This window comes from Bombyx mori, chromosome 8, assembly GCF_030269925.1.
Source record: "Bombyx mori chromosome 8, ASM3026992v2".
In the NCBI taxonomy this organism is placed as follows: Eukaryota; Metazoa; Arthropoda; class Insecta; order Lepidoptera; family Bombycidae; genus Bombyx; species Bombyx mori.
The window spans coordinates 7,993,028-8,006,686 of NC_085114.1; the positions used below are offsets into that span (position 1 = coordinate 7,993,028).

Consider the following 13,659-nt stretch of genomic DNA (forward strand, 5'->3'; position numbering starts at 1 on the left):
TTTATTTCTGTCAAACTCAAATGAAGTTAATTGGGTTTACAAAACCTTTATAGTGATCGTCGGATATTTTAGGTTCTCAAACAACTGAACGCCATTATTATAAGATTAAAGCTTATTTATATAAAGCAACATTTACATACATATTTGTAGGATATATTTAATCCCGCACAATTTAGTATTTCATACTGTTTGTGTTGAAAAGCAATGAGAGTTTCATGAAATTCAAAGTTTTAATTTGTAAATACGTTCACAATTTGATTTCCAGCTCAAAATAATATTTCAGATCCAACATTCGTGCTACTGAAATATAATTGCATTTCCCAGTAAAAACATATTAATTAACCTAATATTGTAATACTCGTACATCATGCTTTCTCACATTAAGTCAGCGCACGAGAATGACAATTTAAATTTATATTAAGACTCGCTGACATTTTCTCTGAAAACTCACACTGAAATAAAATGACAAAAGATATTTCACAGCGGAAAATCCCGCTGCGCCGTTCCCACGACAACCAAAGGAATGAGTAGCTGAAGGTCCTTGTCTCCGCCAAATGAAAGTTATAACGCGTGTACCCATTTATTAAATAGTTATATTTTGAAGAAACGAGACATGATTTTATTTCTTTTATGAGTAGAATTAGATATTATTCGTAAGCATTTCCAGCATACATATATCACACAAATATTTCATAACAACGACATCATTATTTCCTTTAACTCCCTCCAAATGTACATCAAACGATAATACCGTCTCCAGCTTAAAAAAAATGAGGTGGTAGTTTATAGTATGTATAGTATATATGTAGTATGTTATGAGCTTCTTCGGACACATAATGCGGTCTCCCAGACATGAATTAGGGAAGCTCATAATTGCGGGTCGCATAGAGGGCGAGCGCGCCTTGGGCATAACACCAGATGGTCAGATCTAGTAAGGGAAGCAATTGGTGGTAGTCTGTACCATGCAGTCCGTGCCACCCATGACCAAACACTGCGGAGGAAAGTCAGATGTGGTCGCGATCCTTTGCAGTGAGGGAAAGATATAGTAAAGTATGTTATACATATTATATTATAATCGAAACTTACAAATATTTTGCAAAATAATGTGACAATGACGTGCCTATCCTTACGAACACACAATATACCTACAAGGTTCTAATTGCAAGATTATCGATCTTATGTGAAACGTGGCATCAAAATACTTTAAATCATTGACTTGAACTAAGAATACTTTGTACCTACTTGTATTTAATACTATTTAAACTTTAAATAATAACGAATATGTATATGCTGAGTATGGGCTCGCAGGGATTGGTACAGCTGTTTTGTTACACTCGAAAAATGTTTTCATATGTAACTGGCATTTCTATCTTAATGTCTTGGTAATATTGAGAGATACCTCAGGTAGCTACCTTACTGGTGGTAGGACCTCTTGTGAGTCCACGGGGGTAGGTACCACCACCCCGCCTATTTCTGCCGTGAAGCAGTAATGCGTTTCGGCTTGAAGGATGGGGCAGCCGTTGTAACTATACTGAGACCTTAAAACTTATCTCAAGGTGGGTGGCGCATTTACGTTGTAGATGTCTATGGGCTCCAGTAAACACTTAACATCAGGTGGGCTGTGAGCTCGTCCAACATCATAAGCAATAAAAAAAAAATTGCCACTGACAACTTTCTTTGAAATCATCTTCCGAACTAAGCTCTCTTAAGGGCATAAAAACCCGAGAAGAATTTAAGCTGGATTTATCAGAATTACGACTTAATTATAGAATTGCTTATTTAGTTGCTGTAACAGTTCCACTGTTGTTGTAGCAGTAAAATTGTTTATTTTTTTAGTCTGTAACTACAGAGAGGAATAAATCCTGCAAAAGTGTCAGTTTGAATGTGAAAATGCAATCGCACATGTTTTAAGCGGTATTAAATTAATGGGTGCAGTAAGTTAAATGTACATGTGTAACCCGGACAAATATCCATATGAACATAATATTCATTGCACGGAATCAATGTTTAAATTTGAAAAATACTTACATACCAGTTCATATGGATTTTGAGATCGATACATGCATTATAATTTATAGTTCATAGTATCACTATAGTAATTAATAAGTTAAAACTAATTGCTAAGGTGCTATTTTTTATTTCGACTTAGATTGCAAAACAATTTAATATTAAACTTTATTTCAAGAAGATAATAAAGTCTTATAACCATTTTTTCCATAATTACTGTGAGATTGTATTCAATCTCATAGCAATTAGACGTAGAATTACAGAGGACTGTAAGACCAGCACACTAAATAGATAAGAAACTATTACGGATCTTTTTAGAAGCTGGGTAAACATTGCTTAACATTTGACCTTTGGGATCTTTTATGTCAAATTTATGACTGGGATATAATTTGAAATTTTTATTAATATTTAACTATAATTCGATTATGTAATTTATAATAATAAAAGCTGTTTGAGGCTTATTCAGACTCTAATAGTAAAGTCGAAACTGGAACTAATAAATCTCACTTAAATTTCTATTTAAGTGCTTAGATGCTATTGCTTAGATGGATGGACGAGCTCACAGCGCACCTGGTGTTAAGTGGTTACTGGAGCCCATAGACATCTACAACGTAAATGCGCCACCCCCCTCGAGATATAAATTCTAAGGCCTCAGTATAGTTACAACGGCTAGCTCACCCTTCGAACCGAAACGCATTACTGCTTCACGGCGGAAATAGGCGGGGTGGTGGTACCTACCCGTGCGGACTCCCAAGAGGTCCTACCACCAGTGATGTATGTACAGTGATGCTATTAACAGGGCCGCAAAATTTCTTATGTTTGATAGTGAATTTTGTAGAATGCTTCTGTCTAAACTAAATCTAAAAAAATCTTCAAGTGTAAAGTACTTATACTTAATACATGAATGAAACAAAACAACGCTCCATGTTCCATCCAAACTCATACAAAAATGCTTCCAATTATTTTAATGATAATGATTTAAATTATTAAAATAGCATTTAGACTGGTTTATTGATAAATCGAAAGCGGAAAACCCTTAAGTCTAAAATTAATAGAAAGAAATACATCGTTCATTTTGTATTCTTAAAATAACAGTAAAGTTTGTAATAAGTTTATTTTGTCAAAGATTACGATTATATCACTTGGTAAAATTTATATTTGTGCCAAAATATCTGTTTGTTCAATTCAATATAAGTGAAACCGTTTATATTTAGTAATACATAGCTTCCTTTCGATAAAATATTTACAATTTTGAAACCATCCATATTAAGTATTGAATCTTATTTAAGCTTGAATGAGGTATATATTACTGTACACTACAATAGCATAATAATGTTACATTCAAAGATAATTATAATAATCGTTGAATTCAATAGGATCATTGACCGCTTGATTTATCCTACACAAAGCAGATCCGGTAATTTGTGACCGTTATTCAAATCTCAATCTTCTTTGTTGTCAGTTCCTGTTATGACCATAATCCCTATTATTATTTATTTCTTAATCTGAAATTTATAGCCGACTTCAAAATATATACAGGGTGCATTTGTGTTACAGCTCCTTTCCATTAGTAAAACATTCGATTTTAATTGCCTACCTTTTTTTCTCTGATATCATAACTTACCGACAAATCCGAACCTGAAAACGATGAGTGGAAATTTACGTTTTACAAATGATTCATTTTCAGGTACGCGATGTAACCAAATTGAAATTCAGTACATATGCCCTTAAGGTTTTTTTTTCCTAGCTAAGCTGATAGGCTTGAGAGGCTATTTCAGCGTAATCTTAACTAGTAGGTGAGCTCACGGGACTCAAACCTGACGACGTTGCTAACACGAACCCTAGCAAGAGCCGTGCTTCGCAGAATCTACCACCGGATCGGAAACGCGACCCACTGAGAAGATCCGGCGAGAAACTCAGTGGGCTGGATCTGTGGGTTAACGGTTAAGAACGATGACCGGTGCTTGAAGTACCTAAAAGCACTGTTAGTGGATCAGGAGGATCCGAAATGACGTGTTTAAGGTCAAAGGTATCGTGCCGCGCCAAGGACGTCCGTAGGCTGACTTTACTTTAGATTGTGCGTTCACGAATAAACTTCCTATGTTGTTAAGAGTCTATGTTTCGTTTAGCAAATTCTTCTGCTAAGCAAAATTTAAGTTAAATAACTTAAAAAAAAAAACTGAGCCGGGCATCAGTTACATCGCATTCCATATAGTGGGGTAAGGTACTTTCTTGCCTCGGTATTCACTCGTGCCTCAAATCGACACATGACTTATTGAAAATATTTGATAAAATATATTTCAGTTTTCAATTCACAAATTTCCTAAAATTCTATAAATAGTAAAGACGATACATGACGACCGCGTCTAAATTTCTGGTACATCGGCAAGGACAAGCTAAAAGAACAGAAAATTGGTATCGTTGAGTTTTTTATTTATTTTTATTGCCCTTGTAGGCAGACGAGCACACGGCCCACGTGATGGTGAGTGGTTACCGTCGCCCATGGACTTCAGCAATGCCAGGGGCAGAGCCGAGTCGCTGCCTACAAACCTAACCTGCCTAAAAATATTGCGTTCAATGTACCGTTAGCTCAAAAACGATGCAATATTTTGCTACACAGGCCATATCTAATGGCAAGTGATCACCGTAATTTATGGGCATTATCAATGGCAAGGGCAAAGCTAAGCGACTACTGCTAAGGACCCACTCGAAAGTTGGTTCGAAAAAGATTATGTCACAACGCTAAAATAACACCTTTCCAAATACAGTATAATTGTTGTAATGTCACAAATTATACTTAAAACGTTGAAAATTTTAACATTACACTTAATTCCATACATTGAAATTAAAATAAGAAAAGAAAGTGTTATGAGAACTCAAAGATTTCTATAAATAATATTTTCAACGTTTTACAACAGGATTAATAAAGATGAAAGCCGTAATTAGAATTATATTTCTAATGGATCTAACCAAGAAAGTTCTCTAAGCAGTTATTTAAATTAAATATCCCATGCCAAAATTACACTTTCATTCATCGCTGATAAGAAATGTACTAGAGCCTTTAAATTTAAAAACTCGGCAAACGTCTTAGATTTTGAGTAAAAATAAACTACTATTAATTACTACGGCAACAATAAAAGTAAATGTAAATCATAAAAATTACCTGTTATATTTGAGCGCTTATTATCAACTCCATGTTAACACTTACAGTTCAATTGTCTTGTTTTAATTACGCTACACAACACATAAATGCGTTCACATGAGATTACAATAGTACACCTAAAATGGTTTCGGCGCGCTTGCTTATTTATACACAACGCCTAACCGATCCCTTACAATCCGCTCAGTTAACCGCAACACGACTAAGCTGTCCCAATTTGTGAGCCATAATACTGACAAATTAATGTTCAAAATTTTCATAGCGCCTCAGTGACAGTTTATGTAGAGGACAAAGGAACGTCCTTCCAGCATACTGTCTCCGCTTTACGAGTGGAAAAGGATATCACAAAGAGTCTTTTATTCACATCTAACAAAAAAATAATAACAAAACGCCGCGATCTGTCGCCGGTTCTATTGTCCGATGCGGGTAGGAGCGATCGCTGCGGTAATCTACGGCGTAGGAACGTCGTAGTGCCGCTACGATCGTCTCGTAACTGGCGGGGGCTACGCGGGCCCGGATCGGTCACCCACACACGCAAGAAGCCCGAGAACGAACACCGACAGCCCTACTCACTCACACAGCTGCAGCGATTACAAGAGCCCTGTGGGAGTAAGCGGGAAAGTAACATTTTTGGCCTTGTAAATGATGAACACACTGATGTTGATTCACTCTCACAAGCGGCGATACCGACGCACCAGGCAACACACACAACAGATTTAAAATTGTAAGCTCAAACGATGATTTCAATTTGAAAGCTTTGTTTTAATTCAGAAGAAAGGAAACTTATATTTAACAAAAAATAGGTGAAAATTTTCGAAATGAGTACGACCGAAAACCAACCTATCCTGGTATTTTATTATATTTGGTTGAAAAGTTTTTCTTAATTTTTTCTTTAGTTTGTTCATTACCTACTTTCTTTCACATTTTTATATGTTAACCGTGAATGATTACCGTTGTTATTATAGTGTTGTGTTTTTGTACACAGTAGTATAAATTGTGAGGGCGTAACTTGTAGAGTGGGCACTTTACCAATATATACAATAAAGAAATGAGCTCACGATACATGATTGGCAGTCTATTGTTTTGTCATTATCAAAATTAATCACAGTGACCCCTACTAGTTGCGACCACTGCCCTCCTCCATAATACATTTCCAGAGATCATTTCTGTCACGTACCATCCAGCTCTTGAATGCTCACGATCTTTTCTAAGAACCATTAACCTCTTTCCTTCACCTCTATTCCTTTAACCAAGATTTTATCAAAAAAAGGTTGCGTGTACTTATGTGCGTGCGTAAGAAGTTATACTTTATTTTTATTTCTTTTTTTTATTTAAATTATAATCAATTTGAAAAAAACTCGATTAAACAACATCCTCGAACACGCATATTGGACATCCCTTTTCTTGACATCGTAAGTTACGTCGGTCGTATTGTAATGAGCGATTTAGTGGGCAACTTCATTCTGTTAATTTTGTGTCACGGTGCGCGCGCATCGTAAAATTTCACTCTCATAAATTTTACATAACGCGCCTAAAGAAGTATAACTTCAAAAAACTTTTCAAGATCGACAGCGGCTTGCTGCTTCAGTAGTATTATTAATATCCGAGAATGATTAAGTACTAGCGCTTCTAGTATTCAGCAAATAAAAGACGAGAGATTTAAAAACGAGAGATTCTGTAAAAGGCAGTAAATAATACCCTTCTTTCCCAACACGCTGTACACCTACCGATTTGTTTTTGTCTTCAGAATAGTTCATAGGGCGTAGTAACTATTCGGGCTACTGCCACTATCCTACTTATTTCGTGTCGCGAAGTGATTTTATTTAATGACCGGCATAGTCATCTTTCCAATGCAACTAATACCTCAAGTTAGTATTAGCAAGTAGCAGTGCTCAGGTGGTAATGACTATAGATTCCGGTTTGCGGTAGACAGCGGCTTGGTTCTGCCCCTGGCATAGCTGAAGTCTATGGTGGGTAGCAATGTCACAGCTTGGGAGGCTTAAACGACAAAGGGAAGATCTTCCACCGTGCGGGTGATATTTTCTCGGTAGACCGACGGTCCGAATGTTGTTGTTCGGAACTTGTATATATGCGAGCTTATCTTGAAAATGTCGTAAGCGAGATTCAGGCATTTGTCAAATATCTTGCATTGTATGATGGCTACCCGCCACAAGTCCATGGCCAACGGTAACCACTCACCATCAGGCGGACCGTATGATCGTCGGCCTACAAGGGCAATAATAAAAAAACTCAAGACCAAATTGTGCCACAGCCAGTCAATCAGTTACTCTAGTCAATTAAAAACATTGAGCTGCCTTTCACAAAGTCAAACAATGCGAACATAAATGAACGGAAAGCCGTGTTTATTCGTCAAAGGTGCTACACTGGAAGAAACTTAATTAAACTGTCCTTAAGTCGGTCTCAAGCAAATAACATTAGGCACGAGTATTTACCGAAGTTTATTGATTTGCCGTAATTAAACTTAGCGCGAAACGAGACTCGCAACTTTCTTAATAATGTTTTGGGCATCCACTCGAAAACATCAACGGGTGATTGAAGAGAAAATTTGCTTAAGATTTATTTCAACGTTACTCAGTCACCCCTTAAGAGTTTGTCGGTAGATACAATGTATTGTAAAAGTTTCTGACAAAATTTAGGTACCAAACTTGAGTGAAAAGTTTTCAATGAAGATGTCGCAATTAATTTTCGATAAAATTTAACTCGTTAACGTCGGAAAATTACTGTATTTCAAAGGGACCTAATTGAAATGTACAAAAGTTTTTTCATTAAGATCTATGTTTCTATTCACGTGTTGTAACTCAATCAAATCGTTAATTTAATTGATCTGTATTATTTGCGAAATTAAAATGTCCACAATTTTTCCTAATAACAACAGAAGCGACACCGTCCAAAACGATCAATATTTTTTTTACTTTATAATCTTCATTTGCCTTATTTTGTAAGAAAATGCATTTGACAGTCACACTTTATTTTCGTAATAAAATTTTCAAACTGTTCATATTCATTAATAAGTGAGATAGGAATTTGGGATATCACATCACATCAGATCATCGGCCTATAGCAGTCCAATGCTGGACATAATAGACCTCTATTACTCGTCACTGAAGCACGATCCACGATATCCACGATGATATCAATTAAATTTGTATAATATATATCCCATATTTGGAATATACATATATGATACAAATTGAATTACTGTAGTTGGACATTTCATCCAATGTTAAATGCTCACCGGAATCCCTATCACAAAGTGAATACCGTCACCTGAAATATGAGGTGAAAGCTTAAAAATTATACGGTAGATTGTATCCTTTAGATTGGTATACCTAGTGACAATACGTAGAGTAAGATTTCAAAAAGGAATGTGATATTTAGATTCGTTATCAATGTCAGTATGTGAAGTCTTTGATAGTGACAATGGAGACATTTCTGAGGTCAATTCCGTTGAAAGGGTACAATAAAACTGCACGGGAGTTCGTTCTATTCACTATTTCGGAACGGGCATTAGCGGACGATCATTCTTTCTACGTCGCACTTACACACCGATCTGGCTATTCCGAAGACCGGAACACTAATGTATATTTAATGGAAGTGACCTAAGAAGAGACTTAGAATAGTTTTCTTTTTTGCTTAGATTCCGTTATTGACGTAGATAAGTAAGCCGGGTCAAATTTCAATTTGTATTATGTGATAACTGTTCCATGAGACATGACTACATTCAGACTTAAATATATGTTTCTTGCTCCACAAATGCGAAGCTAGTACAGACCCGAACGGGCTCCCAGCGTAATTAGTTAAATTTATAATTCTCATTTTTTATACAATAACGTTGGCTTATCAGTTCATTTATGTGTACCACATCAACGTAATCATCCTTTATGGTTTACAAAGTTAGTCACCAACACGCCAGGCACCAGTATTAAATATTCTTCTACTTGTTAGAAATGTGATTTTGGAATTTATTACTGGTGGTAGGACCTCTATTACTGGTGGTAGGACTCTTTATTACTGGTAGTAGGACCTCTTGTGAGTCCGCACGGGTAGGTACCACCGCCCCGCCTATTTCTGCCGTGAAGCAGTAATGCGTTTCGGTTTGAAGGGTCGGGCAGCCGTTGTAACTATACTGAGACCTTAGAACTTATATCTCAAGGTAGGTGGCGCATTTACGTTGTAGATGTCTATGGGCTCCAGTAACCACTTAATATCAGGTGGGCTGTGAGCTCGTCCACCCATCTAAGCAATAAAAAAAAAAAAGTCAAAAGAACGCCACAATATTAATGTGTGAAGTAAATTTACTGTAATAGCTTCCAGCAAGCATTTAATCCTTCGGAAACTACCTAAAGGAAACGACCCGAGAGGGAATGTGGAAAACTGTTAAGACAGGAAGCACGAAGTGTAGACGGCACATGACTTCTAAATTCGTCTAAGTATGAATAGCGCTGGTATTTTTTATTTCGTAGATGGGTGAACAATCTTACGGTCCACCTGATCTTAAGTACTAAGCGGAACCCCTAGGGATCATTACGTGAATGTTCACAGCCACCTTAAGACATGAGCTCGAAATTTCAATTGTCTATTTAGTATTTATATTCCTTAGCTCTTTGTTTATATCAGCTATCGGTCTTTTTAGGTCACTGAATGAGTTATTTATTATTAAAATTTAATGTAACATTAGGGTAAATAGTAATACGCTATGAGATTCATAAAATAATTATTGAGATACTAGCTGAGCCGGCAGACTTCGTATTGCCTCAATCGATAAATAAAAAACCTAAACTTTTGTATAAAATAAACTTAAAACAAACAAAAGAAATCCGTCGGACGGGGGGGGACATCAAAGGGAAAACAAAATTTTTATTTTTATTTAATTCCGAGCATTTTCATATTTATCTACCTTTTAAACCTTCTCTGAACTCCCACAAATAATTCAAGACCAAAATTAGCCAAATCGGTCAGGGGTTCTCGAGTTTTAGCGAGACTAACGAACAGTAATTCATTCATATATATATATAGATTTTACCAAATAAATAATGGCATATAAAAGGAAAATTTGAAATGAGCCCACCATTCGAAGCTGTTCCTATTTCTAAAAGCCAAACTGAAAGACGAGGTATTATTGTGTCGTACAAAAACGTTGCTAAACATAAGCGCAGCCTAGATAGGACCTAACGAAAAGGCGCACCGGGGAGAGACCCGATCGACGGACTCGAACCGAGCTGATGCCCGACTTGAGATATTGCGGCTATCGAAAGGGCCTTTGAGACTTCGTACTGGCGGAAATTTAATTTAATCGCATTTTCTTCTTTGCTAAACGATCTCTTTATGCCGTAGCATACGAGTTTCCGGGAGGGTTTTCTTTAAGGAATTCTTCCCATTAGGATTATTGAGCTGTGATGGCCGTTTGAGTCGTAATACAAGAACTTAATGCTTTTTAAATTTTGGCATGTGTTTTTTTTTTATATTTTCGTATGAATGCTTTTGTCAATGAAGTAAACAAAAAAAAAAAAAAAAAAAACGAGGATAAACTCTTATTGGTTTGTAATAATAGTTAAGTGATTTTCAAACGAATATGTATCAACTAAATATTATGTCTTTACCTACAAATTGGCGCTTAGCACGCAGAAGGTTTTTTTTTTTTTTTTTTTATATTTCTATTATTCAAAATATGCACCTGTAGTATCGATGCATCTCGACCAGCGCAATGGTAATTTTTTCAATTGCATTATTGGAGAAGTCAATACACAAACAGTTCAAAGCCATTTTTGGGTATAAAATTATTTCCTTGCTGAGAAGAGTTTCTTTGGAAATCTTTAGAAGAAGTATAAATATGTCATCGCATTGTCTGGTAAGTACGGTGAATGACGGAAAACTTCTTCCAGCCTTAGGTCTTATAGCTCAGAGAGACCGTATGCTATGCCATATGAGGGTGTGCGCTGTCGTGTAAGAGCAGTGGGGACGTGCGATTAACCAAGGTTGGCTAGAGATTTACGAGCTTCTCCATCACTGTATCCAGTTCCTCACAGTGCACATCCGCAATAATGCTGATGCCATTTATTAAGAAGTTGTGATGAGTTTTACCTGCTCCAAACCGCCAAAAAGGGTTTTTAGAGGTAAGTTGACTTTTGAGCATTGCTTAGGGTCTAAACAACAAGAGCACCGCTTACGAGTATCAAAAAGAATCCATTTTTTATTGCAAGTAAGAATACGATTCAAAATCCCTTCGTTTCTCTGTATTTTAAGCAATACAAGGCATATCTTAACCCTGTCCTCGCGCTGGAAATCGCTCAGCTCCTGCGACAGCTTCAAGTTTTATACCTAGCTAATTTGACGAAAATATTCCAATATTGTTTTGATGCTAACGCTGAAAGCTGCTACGAAGTAAGCTGATGATTGAGTATCGTCGGCTTCGTCCATTGCCTTTAATTTATCGTGGTTGGCTTTAATTTTCGGGCGATCGTCGGGTTCATTTTTTAGGTCAAAATTTTCATATCAGAAAGCATTCAAAGCAATAACGTCGTGCGTTCACTTGTAGTGCTCCCTCCATACTCGTCATTAATGTTGTGAGTCGTTCGTATTGCTACCGTGACGGATCTCGTATTCCATTATTACTTGTATTCTTATCAAGTCCGTTTTGATAAAAAAGATACAACAAACAAGAAAACAAAAGACTAAGCAATAAACAAATGACGGAGTTTGAAAATAGAATTCAAGTTTAATAAAACTTAATTTAATTTGAACTTTATAGGAACTTTATAGGCAAAAAAGTCCTTATTATTTGGGTTAAGGTTTGAAATTCATTTCAAATTTTAATTTTATCGTCTTCGTCATCAAAATTTCAATAATATGCTGTATTTATATATTTCAACATTTTCTGGTGATTTACCAAGCAATTAATGAATCTCGACCAGGTGTGGACTTGTTGAAATTAAAAATAAATGTATTTAATTACAAACAAAGCAAGTTGCGTTCTATTTAACACTCCTTATTAGTTTAATATACATCTATCTAAGTAATCGAATTTTTAACGATAAGCTTAAAGAAGTCAGATTAACCTGAAAATATCCACTCGTATCAAAGTCTGATAAGTTTAAAATATATTATTCCTTTTATGTAATACCCAACCAGATTTACCAAGGTAAATAGAATTAGTATTTTCATGTTTAAATCAGTTTACTATTTAGACGTGCTCTTTATCTTTAAAAAAAGTAGATTAACTTATTTCAACTAAGTTAATTAGATCAATCTCAAGATGGGTGGATGGCAAGACTCATTTTGTCGTCGTCTCGACGTCTATGTATTTTAGAAATGACGAGATAAGAATCGGTCTACTCATTTAGAGCTACAAAAAATATACAATTCAAATTCGAAGTATTAGATTTTACGACACATTTTACGACACGATTAAGTTAAATCTCGAACTGTATGTATACATCAATACTAACAGTTACAAGAACATCCATTAAACGAGCACAAGAAGCAGTCCAAACTAAATACTTAAATCCTGACTCGAAACTTATCGCTAACCGACTGCAACTCGAACTTCTGCCTCTGTGTTTCTTGCGGGAAGTAATAAATCTTTCTTACTGTCATTGATATTTAGCCGGCATGGGGGATGCGGGGCACAATGGAGCCTTCGATAAATCATTTACAAGTATTTTGTTTGCTTGCACGAGTGCGCTATAGCACGCTCGGCTCGGTCGTGTTGGTTTAATCACTTGATAAATGTTCCAGTACGATGAGGTTTTTTTAGGCCAGCTATATGTTTGCTTGCTATTTACAATTAAGAATATTTAGGTATTTTCAAGTAACACGAAGATTTAATATGAAATGTCTAGATGGGTGACGGAAATCACGTTATGATGTCTATAGTGGACTTTGAGCTCATCTGCGTGTCTATAGAAAAAAAAAACTTCTAAAAAAAAATGATAGGGTATATTTATTTTTCTCATATAAAACTATATATATATATTTTTGCCTTTGTAGGCAGACGGGCATACGGCCCACCTGACGGTGAGTGGTTACCGTCGCCCATGGACTTCAGCAATGCCAGGGGCAGAGCCAAGCCGCTGCCTACCGCTTAATACTCTCCATAAGCCTCGTTTGAAGAAGGACATGTCATAGCGCTCGGGAAACACCGTGGAGGGGAGCTCATTCCATAGCCGGATGGTACGTGGCAAAAAAGATCTCTGGAAACGCACTGTGGATGACCGCATACATATTACAAACATATATTTTTTTAATTCGATCTTTTGATATTTTAAACGTGCGTATTAATAGTCTTTGTTAATAATAAATTGCCTAAATATATAAAATTACAAAGCATATAAATATTAAATCAATCGAATGAAAACTTTATTTATGTACAGCCAGTTAGAATAGAATGCACTTAATGAACGTTAAAAGCCCTGCGGGTCCTGCGAATTGTCAATTAAATTTTAACAGAAATACTCTTACCTAAATAAATGCAA

At 36.1% G+C, this 13,659-nt stretch overlaps 1 protein-coding gene across 1 annotated transcript in view; it reads right to left on the reverse strand.

Moving 5' to 3' along the window:
• Window positions 1-5,644, reverse strand: part of LOC101744340 (uncharacterized) — a 99,580-nt gene extending 93,936 nt beyond the window's left edge. The window contains exon 1 of the mRNA XM_004932213.5: window positions 5,171-5,644. The gene's annotated coding sequence lies outside the window, so the exon portion shown is untranslated. The remainder of the gene's footprint in view (window positions 1-5,170) is intronic.
• Between the last annotated feature and the right edge of the window lie 8,015 nt (window positions 5,645-13,659).